General features: G+C 42.9%; 1 long non-coding RNA gene across 3 annotated transcripts in view; it reads right to left on the bottom strand.

Annotated features, from left to right (window-relative positions):
• LOC143764452 (uncharacterized) overlaps positions 1 to 13400 on the bottom strand; it is a 61006-nt gene extending 47606 nt beyond the window's left edge. For 2 of the 3 annotated variants that reach the window (XR_013213201.1, XR_013213200.1), the window contains exons 1-3: positions 13275 to 13400; positions 12952 to 13099; positions 12570 to 12668 (exon numbers count right to left, since the gene is read on the bottom strand). This is a non-coding gene — a long non-coding RNA (uncharacterized LOC143764452). Of the gene's footprint in view, positions 1 to 12504; positions 12669 to 12951; positions 13100 to 13274 lie in introns of those variants that run through there. The other variant, XR_013213199.1, reaches the window with a different exon arrangement.
• Positions 13401 to 25072: the final 11672 nt, after the last annotated feature.

The raw sequence follows: 25072 nt of genomic DNA, 5'->3' as shown, positions 1-25072 counted from the left end.
CATAAAACTATAAGCCCTATTACGTCGTAAAACAATAAGGTTTCATTTTCAAAATGATGCCAATATGAAGTAAACATGTGGGGAGTGTAAATTAATAACTATTATGGGGGGTATCAGTATTTTTGTAAAAAGCAGAGAATTTCAAAGTTAAAAAATTGCCGATTTTTCCAAAATTTCCGAATATTTAGCATTTTTTTATATAGAAAGGTAAAATATATTGACTCCCATTTAGCACTGACGTGAAGTACAATATGTCACGAGAAAACAATCTCAGAATGGCTTGGATAGGTGAAAGCGTTCCAAAGTTATTAGCCCATGAAGTGGCACAGGTCAGATTGGCTTAGGCACTTGGGTACAAATAGGCCTAGGGCTGAAGGGGTTAATAAGCTACGTATATGTAAGGGCTATCATATCAAAAAATAAACTACAGACATGCATCTACCTAAAAATACCAAAGAAAATTAGTCACTCCGGGTGGTACCGATATCTGGCCCGGCTCATGGACTAGTTAGTGCAAAGAAGAATCAGGCATGTTGGATTTTAACAGGCCCAATACATTCGTCCCATGGAGGAGAGAGTTGTTCCCATCTCCCCTCTGCAAATGATCTCTACATTCTGATAAACAAAGTACGCAGTCAAAATCCTCTGCACTTCTACTGACTGCTGTACCTTTGCCCTTCTGAACTCTAGACAGTATCAGTTTCAGTCATGTGAAAGTTTGTTGATTATGTCTAGGGCTCCGGTGACAGCATCTCCAGGATTCAATATCATTAAAGGATACATGATTACACGTGTGACCAGGGGGCTACCTATTTGAATCTTAAGACAGTGTACAAAGATTTGGCTCAGACTAGCCCACCAGTGAGCCGGTGAATTTCCAGGTGGGCCCCTATACCAAGTAAAAGCGATGTGCATAATAAGCTTAACCACTTTGCTGATTCACCACACAATTTGTGACCATCCTCACTCTTGGCAGACTAAATCCTCTTGAAAAATTAGATATTCTGACTGCCCAGAGCATCATGAGAAATATAAGCAGTATATTGCACCAAATTGACTATTTTTGCAGTTGTGGTCTAGCTCCAAATTTACGGGACGCGCTTTGATTAGGACTACGGCTCAAAACAGTGCCATGAGTATCAGGAGTGGAGCAGGTTATATAATTTCCTCCTGTCATCATATTTTTCCTTACCCCCAAACTGAACTGAAAAGGGGTAGAACCGACTCTGCAATATAAGCTATCATCCACACACTGTCACTGGGCTTCATCATGGGAGAAGAACACACTTAATTTTGGGCTAAAATTCTCATGTTCATGAGCAAACACAAGACCTAAAAAGAACAGAAGCTGAAGGGTGGGCCTCCGGAGTAAATTCCACTGGTGGGCCCTATGCACGCCAGTCCGATATTGCAAAGTCCCCAAAGGCCAGAGGTATTCTATAGACCCTTGATTAATTAAAGTACTTAGTAAAAGCCTGCAAAAAAAGATAGTCACACAATAAGTGCTCCTCAAATACATTCTGGGAGTTCAGGTCATACTCCTGCTTGATACCCATCTCATCCTCCATTCAACTGGCTTTAGGCAACTGCATGCATTTGAGGCTGAAAAAGCAAAATCACAACATTTGACCCGTAATGAGAAATTAATATATTTCCATTTCAGTGGCTGTAAAGTAAATTTCCCCCAAAACATCACTTGCAGAGGTGAAATTTAAAGCACTTAGATTTTAAGGTGACATCTGGCACACTGCCCCCACACCTATCATGCTTAATAGACTTGCTAATACATTACATTGAGTTGTCCTCTACTATCAAGTGTTTTTTACTTGTTCTTTATTCCTGCATTTGAAAAAAAAAAAAAAAAAAAAAAATCAGTGACTTACCTTATACAGGTCCTTCTCAAAAAATTAGCATATAGTGTTAAATTTCATTATTTACCATAATGTAATGATTACAATTAAACTTTCATATATTATAGATTCATTATCCACCAACTGAAATTTGTCAGGTCTTTTATTGTTTTAATACTGATGATTTTGGCCTACAACTCCTGATAACCCAAAAAACCTGTCTCAATAAATTAGCATATCAAGAAAAGGTTCTCTAAACGACCTATTACCCTAATCTTCTGAATCAACTAATTAACTCTAAACACATGCAAAAGATACCTGAGGCTTTTAAAAACTCCCTGCCTGGTTCATTACTCAAAACCCCCATCATGGGTAAGACTAGCGACCTGACAGATGTCAAGAAGGCCATCATTGACACCCTCAAGCAAGAGGGTAAGACCCAGAAAGAAATTTCTCAACAAATAGGCTGTTCCCAGAGTGCTGTATCAAGGCACCTCAATGGTAAGTCTGTTGGAAGGAAACAATGTGGCAGAAAACGCTGTACAACGAGAAGAGGTGACCGGACCCTGAGGAAGATTGTGGAGAAGGACCGATTCCAGACCTTGGGGAACCTGAGGAAGCAGTGGACTGAGTCTGGTGTGGAAACATCCAGAGCCACCGTGCACAGGCGTGTGCAGGAAATGGGCTACAGGTGCCGCATTCCCCAGGTAAAGCCACTTTTGAACCATAAACAGCGGCAGAAGCGCCTGACCTGGGCTACAGAGAAGCAGCACTGGACTGTTGCTAAGTGGTCCCAAGTACTTTTTTCTGATGAAAGCAAATTTTGCATGTCATTCGGAAATCAAGGTGCCAGAGTCTGGAGGAAGACTGGGGAGAAGGAAATGCCAAAATGCCTGCCATGTCAGCTGCTGGTGTTGGTCCACTGTGTTTCATCAAGGGCAGGGTCAATGCAGCTAGCTATCAGGAGATTTTGGAGCACTTCATGCTTCCATCGGCTGAAATGCTTTATGGAGATGAAGATTTCATTTTTCAGCACGACCTGGCACCTGCTCACAGTGCCAAAACCACTGGTAAATGGTTTACTGACCATGGTATTACTGTGCTCAATTGGCCTGCCAACTCTCCTGACTTGAACCCCATAGAGAATCTGTGGGATATTGTGAAGAGAAAGTTGAGAGACGCAAGACCCAACACTCTGGATGAGCTTAAGGCCGCTATTGAAGCATCCTGGGCCTCCATAACATCTCAGCAGTGTCACAGGCTGATTGCCTCCATGCCACGCCGCATTGAAGCAGTCATTTCTGCCAAAGGATTCCCGACCAAGTATTGAGTGCATAACTGAACATTATTATTTGATGTTTTTTTTGTTTGTTATTAAAAAACACTTTTATTTGATTGGACGGGTGAAATATGCTAATTTATTGAGACAGGTTTTTTGGGTTATCAGGAGTTGTATGCCAAAATCATCAGTATTAAAACAATAAAAGACCTGACAAATTTCAGTTGGTGGATAATGAATCTATAATATATGAAAGTTTAATTGTAATCATTACATTATGGTAAATAATGAAATTTAACACTATATGCTAATTTTTTGAGAAGGACCTGTATACCTATATATCCACACTAGTGATAAGCGAGTATTCTCGTTGCTCGGGTTTTCCAGAGCACCCTTGGGTGATGTCCGAGTATTTGTGACTGCTCGGAGATTTAGTTTTCCTTGCCGCAGCTGCATGATTTGCGACTGTTAGACAGCTTGATTACATGTGGGGATTCCCTAGCAACCAGGAGACCCCCACATGTACTCAGGATGGCTATCAGCCGTAAATCATGCAGCTGCGTCAACAAAAACTAAATCTCCGAGCAGTCATAAATACTCGGAGACCACCCGAGCGTGCTCGGGAAAACCCAAGCAACGAGTATACTCGCTCATCACTAATCCACACCTTTGTTATGTAAACTCTTGAATGGCAAATATTCTTAGGTATACAACAATCTCTCATGAACGTTTCCCATTCATTTATGTAGGAAAGTTGGGTACCACCCCCCAAGGAACCGTAAAGGATTTATTTCTATATTTCCTTGAAAATTGGTTTCTCATCTCTGAATTTTTCCACAAACTCGTACATATTGGAACAATAACATATCCATGGAATACGCTGGAATTTTATCAATGTTGCCATGAGTGCTGGTCTGGCCAGTTCTGTTCTGATAATTAAAACCAGTTAGGTAAATATGATATTCTTTCCTCTGCAGCTGAGGCAACTTTTCATGGTAAATTCCTGACACACGCACACTTGTTGGCGAATGATCACAATAACTTCCATCTATCCGCACATGGGTTGACTTTCCTAGTATACTGGGAGGTAATATCTTTTGGATTGATGTCTTTTCTATCAGTATGAAACTTGGAAGAGGAAACAGTACAATGGAACAAACAGACTGTGCAAATCAGTCCAGACTGTGTAGAGCCGCTCCACCACAAATATACGAAAACCGAGGTATTGAGGTGCATGGACTTCACTACACGACCCACCTTGTAACGTGAACTCCACTATAGTCTTATGTAAAAATAAGTACCTGACATACTCTTGGGTACATCTCATCTTATAGAAAATGCACCCCCTCTGTTTGTTGTTTCGCTTTCCTACACTCTCCTCCGATACCACAGCCAAGTTCTTAGCGCCAAGACGATGACTGAGGTGGCACTGTGGCGCCCGGGAAGGGAGAAGACTTCATGTTGCAGGAATAATGTTTGGTATCTGGGGTCTGTGTTTATTTTAGAAGTCTGGACTGGGGTCTGCATTTTTTTTAGATGCTTAGCCTAAAGTCTGAATTCATTCTGGGATCCGGTTTGGGATCTGATGAGGAGAATTGGCATGTACACAGTGGGATGTCGAGGTGCTAGCGGAAGTAGGTGCAAACCCCTGGAACAAGTAGATAGAAATTTTGCAGCACACTTATATTTCAGTGATGCAAAGAAAATATTATTTTCGCGTGCAGACATAAAATTGAACTTACAGGTGAAGGAAACTGAGCGACACATTAAATGTTTCGGCCCTATCTGGGGTCATTGGCACAAAGTCGCTGTTTTGGCTGGTGAGTCATGGTGCTCCTGACATGAATTAGACGTGGGAGCGCCCTGACTCTTATAACAGAAGCTTGTCTAGAGTTTCTGTTTATTCAAAGATCTCATCTGGGGTCTGCAAATATTCAACATACTGGTCTGGGGGTCTATTTTTATTCTAGGCTCTCATCTAGCGTATATATATTTTCATATATATATTCTAGGGTCACATCTAGGGTCTATAATTATTCTGAGGTTTTGCATTTGTTCTACAGCCTAGTCTATGGTCTGTTAATTTGGGGTCTAGTCTGGGATCGGTCTGTTATCTCCCTAGGTTCCCTAGAAATTCAAGACAAATTCTGAATGCTTGCCTTCAACCAGCCGATGTTTCAGATTATTTGATAATTAGGCATCTACCATGTCCCACCAATACAGTGTTTGAGGGGTTTCGTAAAACCTAATTTTTTGTGACTTTGGCTACCCGTGTGCGATGGATGAGCATTAATTAATACTTTTGCATAGATTTCCTCATCCTCCATAAGAAGACCAAATGAGAAAAGTCAGTATCTTATTGGGACATAGTGAGTTATGTACTAAATATGAATGAATATATATATATATATATATATATATATATATATATATATATATATAAAGAAAAAAATTGGAACGGCATCAACACTACCTTACAAAGTGTGCAAAGCTCTCTCAACCAGCAATCCAATGGTCACCAATGGTAGATTAAAAAAAAAGGAAAGCAGCACAAAAAGATTGAAAAAATAAGTGGACTTTAATGCCTGAATGGCGTGGCAACGTTTCGGATGTAATATCCTTTTTCAAGGATATATATATGTATATATATACACTCACCGGCCACTTTATTAGGTACACCATGCTAGTAACGGGTTGGACCCCCTTTTGCCTTCAGAACTGCCTCAATTCTTCGTGGCATAGATTCAACAAGGTGCTGGAAGCATTCCTCAGAGATTTTGGTCCATATTGACAGGATGGCATCACACAGTTGCCGCAGATTTGTCGGCTGCACATCCCAAAGATGCTCCATACAAGGCAGGATGGATCCATGCTTTCATGTTGTTTACGCCAAATTCTGACCCTACCATCCGAATGTCGCAGCAGAAATCGAGACTCATCAGACCAAGCAACGTTTTTCCAATCTTCTACTGTCCAATTTCGATGAGCTTGTACAAATTGTAGCCTCAGTTTCCTGTTCTTAGCTGAAAGGAGTGGTACCCGGTGTGGTCTTCTGCTGCTGTAGCCCATCTGCCTCAAAGTTCGACGCACTGTGCGTTCAGAGATGCTCTTAGGCCTACCTTGGTTGTAACAGGTGGCGATTTGAGTCACTGTTGCCTTTCTATCAGCTCGAACCAGTCTGCCCATTCTCCTCTGACCTCTGGCATCAACAAGGCATTTCCGCCCACAGAACTGCCGCTCACTGGATTTTTTTTCTTTTTCGGACCATTCTCTGTAAACCCTAGAGATGGTTGTGCGTGAAAATCCCAGTAGATCAGCAGTTTCTGAAATACTCAGACCAGCCCTTCTGGCACCAACAACCATGCCACGTTCAAAGGCACTCAAATCACCTTTCTTCCCCATACTGATGCTCGGTTTGAACTGCAGGAGATTGTCTTGACCATGTCTACATGCCTAAATGCACTGAGTTGCCGCCATGTGATTGGCTGATTAGAAATTAAGTGTTAACAAGAAGTTGGACAGGTGTACCTAATAAAGTGGCCAGTGAGTGTATATCCACTATATAATTGTCTAAGGTCTACTTCCGTCTTTCTGTCTTTCTTTCTTTCTGTCACGGAAATCCCAAGTCGCTGTTTGGTCGTGGCCGTTTTGCTGCGACCAATCAGCGACGGGCACAGTCCGGTGGCAAAATGGCCGCTCCTTACTCCCCGCAGTCAGTGCCCGCAGTCCATACTCCCCCCCAGTCAGCGCTCACACAGGGTTAATGGCAGCGTTAACGGACCGCGTTATGCCGCGGTGTAACGCAGTCCGTTAACGCTGCTATTAACCCTGTGTGACCAACTTTTTACTATTGATGCTGCCTATGCGGCATCAATAGTAAAAAGATCTAATGTTAATAATAATAAAAAAAAAAATAGTTATATACTCACCGTCCGTCGGCCCCTCGGATCCAGAACAGGCCTTTCCCGCTCCTCGCGACGCTCCGGTGACCACTCCATGCATTGCGGTCTCGCGAGATGACGTAGCGGTCTCGCGAGACTGCTACGCCATCATCTCGCGAGAGCGCAATGCACTCTTGGGACCGGAGCGCATGAGGAGCATCGGTAAATGCTTCGCCTGGATTCGGGGGCCAACGGAGGGTGAGTATATAACTATTTTTTATTTTAATTCTTTTTTTTTAACAGGGATATGATGCCCACATTGCAATATACTACGTGGGCTGTGCAATATACTACGTGGGCTGTGCAATATATACTGCGTGGGCTGTGCTATATACTACGTGGGCTGTGCTATATACTATGTGGGCTGTGCAATGTACTGCGTGGGCTGTGCAATGTACTGCGTGGGCTGTGCAATGTACTGCGTGGGCTGTGCAATGTACTGCGTGGGCTGTGCAAAATACTGCGTGGGCTGTGCAATATACTACGTGGGCTGTGCAATATACTACGTGGGCTGTGCAATATACTACGTGGGCTGTGTTATCCACTATGTGGCCTGTGTTATACACTACGTGGCCTGTGTTATACACTACGTGGGCTGTGTTATACACTACATGGGCTGTGTTATATACTGTGTGCGTGGGCTGTTATATAACACAGCTCACGTAGTATATGCTATGTGGGCTGTTATACGCTACGTGGCTGTGCTATATACTCCGTGGGCTGTGTTATATACTACGTGACTGTGCTATATACTCCGTGGGCAGTGCTATATACTCTGTGGGCCGTGCTATATACTCTGTGGGCCGTGCTATATACTACGTGGCTGTGCTATTTACTATGTGGCCGGCTGTAAACAATCAGCGACAGGCGCAGTCCGGCCGAATCCTGTGTATTCAATGTATTATTCTAACATCTTCATAAATACACTTTATACATATTCTAGAATACCCGATGCGTTAGAATCGGGCTACCATCTAGTATAATATATATATATTACATACAGTACAGACCAAAAGTTTGACACACCTTCTCATTTAAAGATTTTTCAGTATTTTCATGACTTTGAAAATTGTACATTCACACTGAAGGCATCAAAACTATGAATTAACACATGTGGAATTATATACTTAAAGAAGTGTGAAACAACTGAAATTATGTCTTATATTCTAGGTTCTTCAAAGTAGCCACCTTTTGCTTTGATGACTGCTTTGTACACTCTTGGCATTCTCTTGATGAGCTTCAAGAGGTAGTCACCGGGAATGGTTTTCACTTCACAGGTGTGCCCTGTCAGGTATAATAAGGGGGATTTCTTGACTTATAAATGGGGTTGGGACCATCAGTTGTGTTGTGCAGAAGTCTGGTGGATACACAGCTGATAGTCCTACTGAATAGACTGTTAGAATTTGTATTATGGCAAGAAAAAAGCAGCTAAGTAAAGAAAAACGAGTGGCCATCATTACTTTAAGAAATGAAGGTCAGTCAGTCTGAAAAATTGGGAAAACTTTGAAAGTGTCCCCAAGTGCAGTGCAAAAACCATCAAGCGCTACAAAGAAACTGGCTCACATGAGGACTGCCCCAGGAAAGGAAGAACAAGAGTCACCTCTGCTTCTGAGGAGAAGTTTATCCGAGATTACCAGCCTCAGAAATCGCAGGTTAACAGCAGCTCAGATTAGAGACCAGGTCTATGCCACACAGAGTTCTATCAGCAGACACATCTCTACAACTGTTAAGAGGAGACTTTGTGCAGCAGGCCTTCATGGTAAAATAGCTGTTAGGAAACCACTGCTAAGGACAGGCAACAAGCAGAAGAGACTTGTTTGGGCTAAAGAACACAAGGAATGGACATTAGACCAGTGGAAATCTGAGCTTTGGTCTGATGAGTCCAAATTTGAGATCTTTGGTTCCATGTCTTTGTGCGACGCAGAAAAGGTGAACGGATGGACTCTACATGCCTGGTTCCCACCGTGAAGCATGGAGGAGGAGGTGTGATGGTGTGGGGGTGCTTTGCTGGTGACACTGTTGGGGATTTATTCAAAATTGAAGGCATACTGAACCAGCATGGCTACCACAGCATCTTGCAGCGGCATGCTATTCCATCCGGTTTGCGTTTAGTCGGACCATCATTTATTTTTCAACAGGACAATGACCCCAAACACACCTCCAGTCTGTGTAAGGGCTATTTGACCAAGAAGAAGAGTGATGGGGTGCTACGCCAGATGACCTGGCCTCCGCAGTCACCAGACCTGAACCCAATCGAGATGGTTTGGGGTGAGCTGGACCGCAGAGTGAAGGCAAAAGGGCCAAGAAGTGCTAAGCATCTCTGGGAACTCCTTCAAGATTGTTGGAAGACCATTTCTGGTGACTACCTCTTGAAGCTCATCGAGAGAATGCCAAGAGTGTGCAAAGCAGTCATCAAAGCAAAAGGTGGCTACTTTGAAGAACCTAGAATATAAGACGTAATTTCAGTTGTTTCACACTTTTTTGTTAAGTATATAATTCCACGTGTGTTAATTCATAGTTTTGATGCCTTCAGTGTGAAAAATCTTTAAATGAGAAGATGTGTCCAAACTTTTGGTCTGTACTGTACATGCATACATACATAGTAAGACAATATATAGACTTTGGCTTGGCTGCATATTTGCCAGACAGCCCACATCTTATATGATGCAATCTGGGCAGGTAGAAACACAGAATTAATTGCCCTTTAGTAAACATAACCTGGGGCCTTGTTCAGCGTTATTCTTAAGACATGAAACCTATAACAACAAATAAAAAATTAAATGTATCTACCACAAATTACATCTATGCAATGATTTTTTATTTAGGGTATGGAGCGTCTTTTTCTATTAATTGAATCCAGGAAAAATGTAATGTTATAGATATTTTCTGTTATTATAGCTAAAACTCAGACAAAGTTCTAAAAACCTGTTTTTTCTGAGTTTTAAGAGATCTGGATCCTGCTCTGCCTAAATCTATTTGTCTAAGGGGTAACGTTTCTCCTTATGGAGAGTGACATACCAGCTGGCTTGTCAAGGTAAAGAGGCTTATTCGCCGTGCAATGCTCCTCTGGGAAATTAAATATGCAAATTGCCTCTTCTGAGAAAAAGAGGACTTAACTCTATAGCGCCACCTGTTGGAAGTAGCGATCCTACAAGTCACAATCAACCCTTTAAGTCTACGTTCACATTTGCGGTCTGCGCCGCAGCGTCGGGCGCCGCCGCATGCGTCATGCGCCCCTATATTTAACATGGGGGCGCATGGACATGCGTCGCACTTGCGTTTTGCGCCGCATGCGTCCCTGCGGCGCCCGCGTCCGGGCGCAGAGGACGCAGCAAGTTGCATTTTTGCTGCGTCCAAAATCAATAAAAAAAAAGGACGCATGCGGCGCAAAACGCAGCGTTGTGCATGCGTTTTGCTGCGTTTTTGTTTGCGTTGTGCGTTGCGGCGCCGACGCTGCGGCGCACAACGCAAATGTGAACGTAGCCTAAGAAGTCGTGCAATATGACTTAGGATAAAAGCCAAATCAGTATCTCAATTCACATACATGGTGTTTCGGGCTGTTGGCCCTCGTCAGTGTGAAGCATGAGAACTGATTTGGCTAGGTGAGAGGCTCTGGACTGGGAAAATAAGGAGAAACGTTACCCCTTAGACAAGTCCTCTTTTTCTCAGAAGAGGCAATTTGAATATTTAAATTCCCAGAGGAGCATTGTACGGCAAATAAGCCTCCTTACCTTGACAAGCCAGAGATGGTATGTCACTCTCCATAAGGAGAAACGTTACCCCTTAGACCCCAGTCCAGAGCCTCTCACCTAGCCAAATCAGTTCTCATGCTTCGCACTGACGAGGGCCAACAGCCCGAAACACCGTGTCTGCGAATTGAGATATTGATTTGGCTTTTATCCTAAGTCATATTGCACGACTCGTTAAAGGGTTGATTGTGACTTGTAGGATCGCTACTTCCAACAGGTGGCGCTATAGAGTTAAGTCCTCTTTTTCTCAGAAGAGGCAAATTGTATATATAAATCTATTTGGAGATCTACTGACACATAGTGAGGTGAAGTACAAGAGTTAGGGTCCATCCTAAATTTGTACATCTTGTCGGGGTGGGATGGCTTTTATGCTCTTTTAAGCAAAATAGTTTCAACCAAGTCCCCTATGTTATTTACATGTACTATTACTATTTACTTACTGTACAGTATTTGCTCATTTTGTTTTTGTCTGTTAAATGGCCAGTGTGATTCTGCACCTACACATTTCACTTATTCTAACATGTGTTCCGGCTCATTTCTTTGGTCTTGCTTTAATTTTTTGCACTTTGTACATACAAAAATGTGACTTCCCCATTTTGGACTGTCCATCTTTTCTAGATAGCTTCCCATGGGCAGGTGCAAAACAGTTAGGTCTAGATCCTGCTCTTCCTCCATCTATTTTGAGGTCTGCTGACAAAGTGAGGTGAACTACGAGAGTTAAGGCCCCGTCTCACATAGCGATTTACCAACGATCACGACCAGCGATACGACCTGGCCGTGATCGTTGGTAAGTCGTTGTGTGGTCGCTGGGGAGCTGTCACACAGACAGCTCTCTCCAGCGACCAACGATCAGGGGAACGACTTCGGCATCGTTGAAACTGTCTTCAACGATGCCGAAGTCCCCCTGCAGCACCCGGGTAACCAGGGTAAACATCGGGTTACTAAGCGCAGGGCCGCGCTTAGTAACCCGATGTTTACCCTGGTTACCAAAAAAAACAAACAGTACATACTCGCCTTTCAGTGTCCGTCAGGTCCCTTGCCGTCTGCTTCCCGCTCTGACTGAGCCACCGTACAGTGAGAGCAGAGCGCAGCGGTGACGTCACTGCTGTGCTGCGCTCTCGCTGTACGGCCGGCAGACAGTCAGAGCAGGAAGCAGACGGCAAGGGACCTGACGGACATCAGATGGTGAGTATGTACTGTTTTTTTTTTTTTACATTTACGCTGGTAACCAGGGTAAACATCGGGTTACTAAGCGCGGCCGTGCGCTTAGTAACCCGATGTTTACCCTGGTTACCAGTGAAGACATCGCTGGATCGGTGTCACACACACCGATTCAGCGATGTCAGCGGGGCCTCAACGACCAAAAAAAGGTCCAGGCCATTCCGACACGACCAGCGATCTCACAGCAGGGGCCTGATCGCTGGTACGTGTCACACATAGCGAGATCGCTACTGAGGTCGCTGTTGCGTCACAAAACTTGTGACTCAGCAGCGATCTCGCTAGCGATCTCACTATGTGAGACGGGGCCTTTAGGGTCCATCCTGATTGGGTACACCATGTTGAGGTGGGATGGCTTTTACACTCTTTTGATCAATATTGTTTCAAGTCAGTACACTATGTTATTTACATGTGCTATTACTAATTATTTACTTACTCTCTGTCCTGTATTTGTTCATTTTATTTTTGTCATACATTTTGGCTGTTAAATGGCCACAGTGTGATCGTGCTCCTACACATTGGACTTACTAACATTTGTTCCAGCTTATTTCTTTGGTTTTGCTTGAGTTCTTGTGTTTAGTAGGATCCTTCATCCTCAGGATGTGTAACGGTATGGTGATATGCCATCACTCTGTAATGGGGGAAGCACATTATTACTATTTATGCACCAGTAACCTCTTCCATATCGCTTTACATAGCACAATATTGGGATATACTGTACATTGGAAGCAAGACATTGTTATGTCCACCAAGTACATTAGGTAGGATCCCAAGCTTATACCCCATAAAAATTAATTTATATGACATTGATTATTCTTTATCGACACTTTGGATTGTTTAACAGGTGGAATTGCTGTCATTAAATGAGGATATACAGCACCTCTCGCTTCGGCATTGGGAGGTTAGAGACACACCTGACGTGGGACTGAACAGCCGCTTTCCTGGCTTCATTCATGGTTGGCTGGTATGAAGTAGACTAGGATGCGCACAATACCTGTCAACAGATGCTTTGGCATTAGTGGCCGTCGCCTCCCATGTGGAGGGGAAGGTATTATCCAGGGACTGTGAAGGAAACTAAAGTTAGAAATGACTTTCAATACAGTTGATGTACATGTATCCACATTGTACACTCTCTTGGTTTACTTCTGGATAGCGATCGAACATGGGCACTTAGGACATAACGATCACAGTCACGAAGTGTGCGACCGCAACCTTACGACACTGGTGCCAATTTCACCTGGATGTGAGTCCTCGGATGGATACTCAGCTGAAATGTATTGTGATGCAGAGACCTGCCAGATTCCGGTGATGCAAGACACGCTGCTGGGTGGTCAAGTGCGTTGGCTTTCTCATGATGGGTGGCACATGGTAATGACGGTTTGCCAAAGTCAACTGTCAGTTCTGCTCCGGCTATAGAGGAGGATGCCGCACATCGTCGAAGTGGGGGAAGGTAAGAAATATAATTTGTTTCTTTTTAGAATGTGCTGGAGAATAACGGAAAGGGCCCAGGATAGGGACATTATATCAGGAAGGGGCCCAGGATGGGGCCAAGGATGGGAGGCATTATTACTGGAGGAGCCCAGGATAGGGGACATTATTACTGGACGTTGCCCAGGATGGAGGACTTATTATAGGAAGGGTCCCAGGATGGGAGGACATTATTATGTAAAGGGCCAAGACGGGGGACATTATTAAATTTTCGCTCCGAACATCATGAATCTTTATTGGGTCTAGAGAGCTGCAAGGGCCCAAACATCTGACCAACATGGGCCCATTGGACTCTAGCTATGCCGCTAACTGTATACATTGGGATACATTTCTCCTACCACATAATTTGGTCTTTGAAATGATTAAAAACAAGTCCCTTAGAACCATTTATATTTAGAGCTGATGGATAATGTGACATCCCCCCTCCATTCCGAGCCTCCCAAAATATTGCCTTCTAATATATTTTCACTTGCAAATTGGGCAATTTGAATACATGCAATAGATACGGTATTACATGCCGAAAAACCTTACATAATATCCAGTGACGATTTGCTCACGATTTAGTGCATGACGGGACCACTTTAATTTGTAAGAAAACTACATAATATTGGTGAAAACAAACTCTTCTGGGATCAAAAGGGAAGCAGATGTTCTCCGACCTGGAACAGAAGAATGGACACAAGGCCAACAAAGTTCTCTTTTACAATATTTAAATGGACCCCTAATAAAAGAAACTTTATTAGACTGGTGTTTTTTTTCCCCCCTTTTTGCACAGATGCGACTAATGGAAACAACTTTCTTCCCATTATTTGGTCATTTTCCCCCTCATTAGCTCCTTTTCTCTGTGTTGGAAGCTGGTGGAGTACATGTGCAGGAAGTCGTAAATGTGGTGTAGCTGGGGGCTACGAAGCATGAATATCTAAGTGGCTGAATATTTTATTGCATACAATATCCTTCTGATTAATCTGCAAATCAGCCCTATTCTTCGGGAGGCCGGGAATGCAGGACCTCGGTGCACCTGTCCGGTATATTAAGACAGTGCTCTAGTAAATTAACATCAGGACATAATGGCATTTAGTTCATTGCTGAAGTGCGGGAGATAATGTGTCTTCTTATTCTTCAGAGTTTCGTGTGTAGGACGGAGCCTTACTTCTTATCTGATGAGAGCCACTTCAGATGAAATGTGCCGCTGATGTCCTTCTCCATAATTCCATTTAGCCTTTATTTTTTATTTCCACTCATCTCGTTGCATTGCAGAATTTTCTATCTTATTTCGCCTTGTGGTGTCTGATCTTACAATATGTCTATTGCGTTTATTGTGTCATATTGGGGGTATGCTCCATTAGAGGGTTTTTTTGAGATGGTCAAAAAGGGTGAGTTTTTTCTGTACACCCCATTTGGGAAGTTTTTGTAGCTTTTTTTGTTTGAAGTGATTGGGAAAAATTTTTTTTTCCTGAATTGTCTTTGTAGCCTTCTGATTGGACAGTGAATAGTTTGGAGTGGATTTCATCAGGACCCACTCCAAATAAGCGACATGCACTTTTTTGGTATTTTTCAAAACCTGCTCAGAAAAAGACCCCACTCTAAACACTGTACATATGAACTGGGGTCTAAGGAGTAACATTTTTCCTTGTGGAGTCAGAGTGAGGAGACTTATAAGCCATGTAATGCTCATCTGGGAAATTAAATATGTGAATTGTCTCATCAGAGAGGAAGAGGACTAGAACTCTATAGCGCCACCTGTGGAAAGCAGCAATCCCAAAACTGGCCCTGCTCATTGGCTACCCACAGTCGTATCGAAAAGCGTTGGAAAGAAACCACCGGAGACTAGACGGAGGTGGACATGACTTGGGGATGGGTGGACCGAGAACTCCTGCAGCTTTTGTTTGTATTGCGGTGTAGATTTTAAACAAGAGTGCTGTTGCTTTAAGAGGAAGTTTAGATGTTTGTGCCTGGTGTATTACTGTGAGGAGGGTGGGGCTTATATAGGGGAGGCAACTCTGGCTCTCCCTCTTTCTCTGACAGGATGGACAGGAGGAAACATTACCCGCCCTCCCGCCCTGTTAATAATCTTTGTCCTTAAACTTTTTAATTATTGCTTGTATAATGATAAATGTTTTATTGTATTTTTGAATTTGTCATTGTATATCTTGTACCATGTTCAATTGTATATTGGCTTCTAAGCCCAAGGGAAGGGCAATCCTTCAGCCATGGTTCCCTGGAGGTTTCCTCCACAGGGGGTTTTTCCTCTCTGAGTGCTGTAGGATGACTCTTTGTGAGTCGGGGGTTTGCCAAGTTTAGTCCCATTAGTGCTTTTGCAGGGACTTTTAGTTTTTAAGTTTACAAAAATGATTTAATTATTTAAAAAAAAGTGTCAAATGAGACTTGGAATTTATAACCCGTCACGGCTTTGCGGTTTAGGAGTCAGGTGGAAGTTGCAGACAAGTTAAGGTGGACTCATTTTAACTAATAGAAAATGTAAAACCTCATGGTGGTGAGCAGGCTCGGCTTTGGTGGCCAGCCTCAAGGACGTTGTAATGGTAACATCAATCAGGGGCGGGCACAGTGGTTAAGCACAGGAGTGAGGATAATAGGGTCATTGGTGCCCTGAAAGTTTACTGGCTCTGCTTGAATGGCAAGCCAGTGCGTGCCACCCCTTTATGGCTGTCTGTCCTGGTGCTGTATGTCAGACAGCTGGGGATATCGCAGTACTTGTGAATCCCAATGTACTAGCACTCCACCTGACTCCTACTGTGATTATTTAATCCTGTGATTTGAATAAAAGCTGTGGCCATTTTGACAACCAAAATAATGTGTTTTGTGTATTTATTTTAGTACCTAGGTTTACAGTAGTTATGGTGGTTTTAAGATGGAGTGGGGTCCATCCCATATCCAAAAGTCATGAATGTGCCATGCTGTTAGTGGCCTGTATTGGCTGTATAACAGACAAATGTAGGAAAAAAATCATATAGAGTAATAGAGAGGTGCAAATATAATTACATGCAAAAATAGAAAGTATGAAAAGTTGAAGACAGAAAGATGAAACAGCGGAGTCTGTGAATTTTGGAAGGGTAGTGTTAGATCTATGTGGAAATCGCAGGACATTATAGCTCATGGAATTTGCTTTAGTGTGCATCTATTATACAATACAAATTAATGATCTTAAAGAGAATTTATCACTTGCAACAAATATGTAATTTATTTACCTGGTGTAAATGCCGCTGTTCTCCGGAATCTGGAGACGTTTTTCTTTTCTTCCTGCGCCTCTCAGTTCCTGAGATATAGCCTCCTCTTCCCTGTATGGAAATTTAGTCTTTTTCGCTAACTGGGTGCGGTTCTAATCTCTGTTCTATGGGCGACTTCTCTGAGAACCACACCCACTTGTGAAAAAACCCTAGATTTATATGGCCTTTTCTTATCTGTATATCTCAGGAATGGAGAGCTGCAAAAGGAAAAGGAAAAAAACGCCAAATTCAGGAGAATGGCGACATTTGTACCAGGTAACAAATATATTACAGCAAGAGACATATCCTCTTTAAGGGGTTGAAACAATTCCACCTGGCTTAGGGTGGTACTTATTTAGACTTTTATGACGTCATTCTGAAGGGATGGACTACATAGAGAGCTGGTCAGGGACATTAAATTGTCCAATCCGTCATATACATACCCTTATGGTCAAAGAAAATAGGGTAATAATTTACTGCCAGATGCCCTCTCCCTGGGGAATACGTGATCGTCAGGTCAATCCGACATACCTGAAAGTAAAGAGCTATTAGATTATTATCCAGCTTCAGTGTAATATGTATGGACCATCTCCATCTGCGGTGGCTTACCTCTATGCAATAACTATCTGAAAGGTTATTCCCGAAATCATTAGTTATCCCCTATCCATACTTTCTTGATCCCCAGCGATCTGCGGAAATGAACTTTACAGAATCCCATCATGAAGGAAACGGAGATGCAAACACTTGACCCCACTAAATTCATGCTCTATGGGACTGATGGAGAACGCCGAGTACGACACTCCGCTATTTCCCGGAAGCCCCATGAGCACCTCTGCTCCATTCAAGAAGGGGCTCTGTAAAGTGATTATCGAACAGTTGGCCATACAGATTAGGTTTATGTCGGACAAACCCGTCAATATTGACAGGTTCGAACGACGGTAATGGAGGATGCCGGCCAAATGATGGTCGGGAGTGGTGTTGATCAGGCATAAGTGATTTCGGACTGCCGATCGCATTAATGAGATAAGCTCTTGGTCCATGTGTCAATCGGCGGCTTTCTTGTAGAGAACACAAGAGCGCTCGGCGAAACGGGAGCCGGTCAAAATAACTGTTGACTGAATGATCGTTCGATCAACAGCCATCTAACGTGTATGGCCAACTTTACAGTATGTGTCAACGCCCGTTATAAAAGTAGCAATGCCCTACAGCTAATGAGAGAGCACTTAGTGAAAGCTAATGAGTTCACTCCGCACACAAGATAGGATGGGCCAAAGATTTGCTCCGGAGCAGGATGCGGAGAATCTGCGAAACAATTCATTTTCTAACTGAGCTGCAATCCCCATTGTTCCCTATCCACACTCCAGTTCCAATTTGGTTTCTCATGCTGATACTCTATTAAGTGGCTTTATTTTAGGGACAAAGCTGCTTCCTTTCATCTAACCTGCCATTATCTGGACTTTTCCAGGTAGCCTTTATAGTTGCTGAAAACCTGCCGTCCCACTGGGAAAGGGAATAAAGTCTCAAGTCACTGGAAGCCCCCCAGCTCGGCAGGTGGTTTTATTTGCAATTTCTACGCTTAGTCCCTGGGATCTGTTTGAGCTTTATAACAACACTGGAAATGATAAAAACAATCTATCATCCATTTTATTCCAATACACATAATATATAAACCTGAAAAGAAAAGGTTATCCTTGTGAATTGTGCTTCCCAGATCCAAACCGGACAGTGTTTTTAATAAAAATTATTTTTCAGTTACTTTAATCCCCAATTTTCTTCCAATAATTGCAGAATGCTGTATCTATGGCGTCCCACCCTGTGGCACAATCTCCAATTTTTCCTATAAACACCCATAGTATTCAACCACTTTCCCCACCAAAAAAAACCCAAAAACTCACATGTGTATTTAGTATTGTACCAATTAATGTATCCAAGCAGCAAATTCACCTATGACAGAACCAACAAACCGCTCAGAGAAGAATTTAAGTGCTTTGTCCTGGAAGGACTTGTTCACACGTTGCGTTTTTACCATTGAAAAAGTAAACAAAATGAGGTTTCTGAAATCTCATGCACACGCTGCTTTTATTTCTTCCTGGCAGATTTGTATCTTGAAAGCGTATTTTTCAAGTCTATGCTGTGTCAGTTCTTTCACCATTTTTTTCCCATTTAAATAAAAGGGAATAAAATGCAGCTCCTCAAGTGAGTACTTCCGGCCGCCGCCGACACTGATAACAGCTGATTGGTGGGGATGCCGCGTGTCTGACCTGGGCCGATCAGACATTGATAACCTATCCTCAGGACCGGTCATCATTCAAAAATTGGTGGACAATCCCTTTAAGTGCAACAGTGTCAACTGGGACAGTAATGGCCCCTATACACATTAGATAAAAATGAGCCGTCAAATGATCATTCATCAACAGGGGCTTACAAATGCATATTCGCCCGACTATCTGCCCATATCAAAAGGCCTTAAAAGGAATATGAAAACAGCATGAACTAGGGGTATAGACCCTGATTGCTGAGATGTATCACTTACTAGGCTGCTTACTATAGTTTGCTTAGTTCTGGACACCACATTTTAAAAAAAGACATTGAAAAACTCGATCAAGTTCAGAGAAGAGCAACCAGGATGGTGAGCGGACTGTAAACTATGTCCTACGAGGAACAGTTAAAGGATCTGGGAATGTTTAACTTGCAAAAATGAAGAGGAGACTTAATAGCAGTCTACAAATATCTAAAGGGCTGTCACCGTGTAGAGGGATCATCATTCTCTTTTGCACAAGGAAAGACAAGAAAGGGAGAAGATACAGATTAGATATTAGAAAAAGCTTTTGGACAGTGAGGGTGATCAATGAGTGGCACAGGCGGCCACGAGAGATGGCGAGTTCTCCTTCAATGGAAGTCTTCAAACAGAGGCTGGACAGACATCTGTCTGAGATGGTTTAGTGACTCCCGCATTGAGCAGGGGGTTGGACACGATGACCCTGGTGGTCCCTTCCAACTCTAACATTCTAGAATTCTAGCATTCTGTGATTAGTTCATGGTTTTATCAGCAGGAGATTATCACTAGAATCACTAGAGGAGCTCATGAATATGGAAGCCTATATGGCAGCAGGTTTAACTCCCGGATAAAAAAAAAAAGAAGAAAAGTTGCGCTCTCAGCTCAGTCCCGTATTTACAGTGGAGTTTGGTGCCGATTGTACTTAAGATCAGTTGCTTCGTTCAATATGATTCACAACCTTCCCCCCCCCCAATGCACTCAGGAGCATCAGAGCAGAGGATGTGAGGATAAGCCTGTAATCTGGAGCACATGCAGAGCACTGCTTATAGCTAGAGAAAAAAAAAAAAAGAAAAAGTTATCCATAATGATAAATACTTGACTCACTTCTTCCCACCAGTAGGCAATTAAGCTTTTAAGAGGGATTAAGCATCTTAGCATTTACTGCATCATCTTGATTAGGTATAGAAAGATTAAAACTTAAGTGATAGAAGCAACTCAGGCAGAACATATAGAAACAGGGAAAAAAAGTCAATATTTGATCAGCGATTTCCTGATCGCCCAGATCCTTGCAGAATGGAGAGGAGCAATTGATCCAGTCCCACAAAGTCATCAATATTGGGCCCTAAAATGGGACGCTTGTCTTATTCCAAAATCAAATAATCGAGAGCAGGGGAGGAATCATTGAGGCAAGTCTCATAAAGGTGTAATGCAGGATTTTCCTGCCTATTAATAAAGCAGAGCAGCTCTGAGGGGGTCCTACTGCTCAGAGAACACTTATCAACTAGTAAAATGGCATTAAAGTAGTTATCCCGCCTTAGGGTACAAGTGCTGCTCACTGTGAGGATTCTCAGTTGCCGCATTGTAAGTGGACGATCATGTGACCACAAGTATGCGATTTGCATACTTTCGGCCACATTCCAACTAGACTTGTCCGGCATCGCTCTATACACTTGTCCGGCTTCGCTCTATACACTTGTACTGAGTGAGGCAGCGCCCATCTAGTCGGCAAGTGACTGCACGTATGCAAATCACTTACTTATGGTCACACATCCGCCTCTGGTACTGGAGAATCCTCACAGCACACAGTGCGCGTGATGTGAGGAATCACAAGTCTGCAGTCACATAGGCTACAAGTCTGCAGTCACTCTGAGTCCGGACAACCCCTTTAAGGATGCCAGGAACCATCAACAGTTTTAAACTGTGGTCCCCAAGATTAGGTTATAGAGAATAAAAAACTGTAATTTGGTTGTATATCCAGAAGACGTGAGCAAGATGTGAGTTTCTAGAGATTAGACTTTCGATGGGTTGCAGTATCCTGACATGCAATAATGAAACCATATCCTTTGGATATCAGATCATGGGAGTCCGACACCCCCACTGATCAGCTGTAGTTATCCCTGGTGGCAGTCGGATGTAAACATTGAATGGAGCTAAACAGCTCACGTGTAGCAGCCGCTGCTAAGAACTGCGGCTCAGCTCCTATGTAAGGCTATGTGCACACGTTGCGGATTCTCTGCGGATCCGCAGAGTTTTTTGCGGTGCAGAAACGCTGCAGATCCGCAATTGATTTACAGTACAATGTAAATCAATGAGAAAAAAGAAAAGCTGTGCACAAGTTGCGGAAAATCCGCTGCGGAAACGCTGCGGTTTAAAAGAAGTAGCAGGTCACTTCTTTTTTGCGGATATGCAGCTTTTTGTACCCATTCCATTATAGAAATCCGCAGGGGTAAAAAACGCAGCAAATCCGCAAAAAAACGCAGCAAAAAACGCACAGAAAAACGCTGCGGATCCGCACAAAGAACGCGACAAATCCGCAGCTGCGTTTTCTGCCAGGAGAGGCAGAATCCGCACCAGAAATTCCTAAGGCTAATCCGCAACGTGTGCACATAGCCCAAGAGAACAAAAGCTGACCTGCAGCTCTCAGCAGGGGCTGCTACACGTCTGCTGTTCAGCTCCGCTCAATATCTACATCAGTTACAACAGGTGGTCGGTGGAGGTCCAGATCTGATATTGATAGCCTTTCCTATAGATGTATCCAACATCTTATATGGGACAGCACTACAGAGTTAGTCACGTTACGTGCACTCTTTGCCCCGGGTTCCCATGACTCTGCATGGTCCAGTTTGCCCACATAACCAGCTTTTTATTCCATTCTTGGAAAGTGGTCTCCACTGGCTCACACCAATGTGCTGCTTTCCATTCCTGGTTGCCTCCATCTAATCTGACACATCACTGTGAATTTGCATTCTTGATGTTGTTTGCAAACCATGTGTGATTTTTCTTACTTTGCTCAGGCTGTTAACCTCTGTTGTTACAATGAAGGGAACATTAATTAGTAGTAATACAGGACATTATCTTCTGGAGACAAGTGTCACCTAGCTGTGTATTCAGCCCTCCCATCCTATTAAACCAGCAAAACAAAAGCTGTGAAAAGACAACACTTGAAGGTTTAAAAAGTCCTCATGGAGAACATATCTCAAAATCATGACCATGGCAGGTGTGACCAAGGGATTCTCATGAAGAAAGTGAATATGCAGGAAACAACTGAGCACCAGCTCTTGTATTCAGTCCAAGATTTTCTTCTTTAGCAATGTCTCATCCATGATTGAATAATATCTAAAAAAGAAGCAATATATAGCCCTTGACATTGCAACTGTTTGGTCCAAAGTTCAAGTTGACTAAGTAGTTTCCATTAAGCACCAGAAATCCCTACTTATCTTTGGGAAGAAACAGGATTATTATTTCATTTAATGGCCTTTGACTCGATCCCGAGCCATGATGACTTGATGGATGAACGTTCTGTAGGAAGATCGATCTTGTGTAAGCCACCAGAGTCTTCTCTGCTGTAATTTTGATAGTACCAAGCCACAAGGTTACTGATCTTCCTCTTCACCTTGTTCCTTCTATTCTTCTGACCATGATGTCCTTCTCCAGTGATCGCTCTCTTTGTATGATGTGTCCAAAGTAGGAAACTTGTAGCTTGGCAATCCTTGCTTCCAGTGACGTGCTTGATTTATTACAAGATTCTTCCTCTTAAAACAAGTTAGATAAGTTGAAATACAAGCTGACCATGAAAATAAGATTGCAGTCTGCCAAACACTCGAGTTAATTTTGTAGACTGTCTCATACTCATGCATGCTTGACGTGTTTTAGTGTGCATGTATTCTGACTGGGAAGAGGGGAAAAGCTGCTTTTCTTCCCTGGGAACAAAAAGATTGAATTGCGTTAAATTTTAACTTTCCGTATTGTAGTTTCCACCAACGTTGTTGGTTTTGGTGGATTTAGGATGCACTATACACATTAGATGGTTGCTCTAGTTTACCAAAATCCATGGGTTTTGCCTAAATTTATCTAATGTGTACAGAAAATTTAGAGGCCCATGTAAACATTAGATTCATGTTGGCCAAAGCTACTCCTTTTGGCAGGACCAGGGCAGAACCTCGTGCACTTCCCTGATAGATGATGTCAGGAAAAAAGGAACTCGGCAAGTTAAAAAGGGGTTTCCACTACTCGGACAACCCTTCTCAACCCTTGCTCTCTCACATCTTCCGGATGTATGTGATTAGTCCACGGGCGGCGATAGTGATGCCAGCGCCGAATCCATGTCATAAGATCTTTGTGAGGTCCAGTGCCGACACTGATGGCACATGGAGAACAGGAAGGAGGTGTCATTCAATGTGTTGCTGAAGGATGCTCCTGATGGAACGGCATCGGCACCGGAGTGGGGTATGTTTTTTAATTTTGCAAGGGGGAAATATAAGGATTATTGTCTGAGTTGTGGACAACCCCTTTAATTTTGTCTGCCAGCAACTTCTCTCATCCTATTGGAAACATATGCACTTTTGCCCGAAGCCAGCCACATTTTCACGCAGGAGTTGTATTCTAGGAGAAAACATACTGTATAATGCTCATACTTTTTTTTTTCTCAATCCTATGTCCATATTATTCACCTCTGAGACATTGGGGTTCAAGAACGAGCAAAGTTTGTGCTGTAGCCTGTGGCTATGAGGATGGAGATGCTCACAGAGAAATCAATGTAAGCAGCTCCCTCCTCGGAGATCGTCTTCTGCACAATCATAACCTCCTCCTGAACCCGGATATCTCAGAGCCGCTCTCAGCATCATCCCTCTGACACTGGACATATAATGCTCACACCCTGGAATATATAAGCCCTAGCACACACAAGAAACACATTCAGCTCTTCTGCATCTTTTGAGTAGCTTCACATATTGTCATTACAGAGATAGAAGATCTGCCCCAGGCTACTTGGAAATCACCCACATCATCATATTTATTCCCGAACAGACACAGACAAGTTTCCAAACCGCAGAACAGAAGGATTTACAATAAAAGATACTTTAAAAAGCCGAAATATTTTCTGTATGATGTGCGGAGCAGTATAAGAATAACACAAAGACACAAAAGAGGTTTGAGAAGTTAATCACAGCGCACGTGTGGTGGGACAAAAACCTTTTTGTATGAGAATGTTCAATGCGTTCATATGGGTGTAGAGCGGGTCGGCTCCTTCGACGCGGAATGTGCCGATTATTAAAACTTGTATTTATTCTACACACATCCATTACGTAGATTCTGTGAATGGCCTGAATCAGGCAGATTTTTACATATGTACATAGTAAATGGTATTTAGAAGCAGGCTCGGACTGGCCCACAGGAAAACAGGAGAATCCTCTGGTGGGCCCCCATGCAGGAGTGTTAACTATCCTCTTATATGAGTAGTACTTGGGAAAATACATTTGATTCGCTATGTACAGACAAAGGCGGCATCTTATTAATTTAACATCTTTTAATCTACCCATTTTATTGCTATGGAAATTTGTGAATGAAGATTAAGTCATATTTGCATGTAGCTGAAAAATGCGGCCCTAGAGTTCATTTTACGGGTGGGCTTGTGGCATCCCAGTCCAACACTGTTTAGAAGAAAGAACCTGGCACTCAACTTAATGCTTGTGAGATTTTAATCGTAGTAGCCAAAAACGTTTCGGTCCTATATCTGGACCTTCATCAGTTACGTACTGTGATGAAAAAAGTAAATGACTGTAGTGTCATATAAGGCACAGCATGGTCTGTGTCTGGTATTTGCGCAGATAGGTTTCAGATATCAGCGTGAATAAGTCCATTCTGTGTGCCTAAACCTATCTGCGCAAATACCAGACGCAGACCATGCTGTGCCTTATATGACACTACAGTCATTTACTTTTTTCATCACAGTACGTAACTGATGAAGGTCCAGATATAGGACCGAAACGTTTTTGGCTACTACGATTAAAATCTCACAAGCATTAAGTTGAGTGCCAGATTCTTTCT

Source organism: Ranitomeya variabilis, chromosome 4, assembly GCF_051348905.1.
Source record: "Ranitomeya variabilis isolate aRanVar5 chromosome 4, aRanVar5.hap1, whole genome shotgun sequence".
NCBI classification, from domain to species: Eukaryota; Metazoa; Chordata; class Amphibia; order Anura; family Dendrobatidae; genus Ranitomeya; species Ranitomeya variabilis.
The sequence above is the reverse complement of the archived record's forward strand: the minus strand, read 5'-3'. Positions and strand labels throughout refer to the sequence as shown.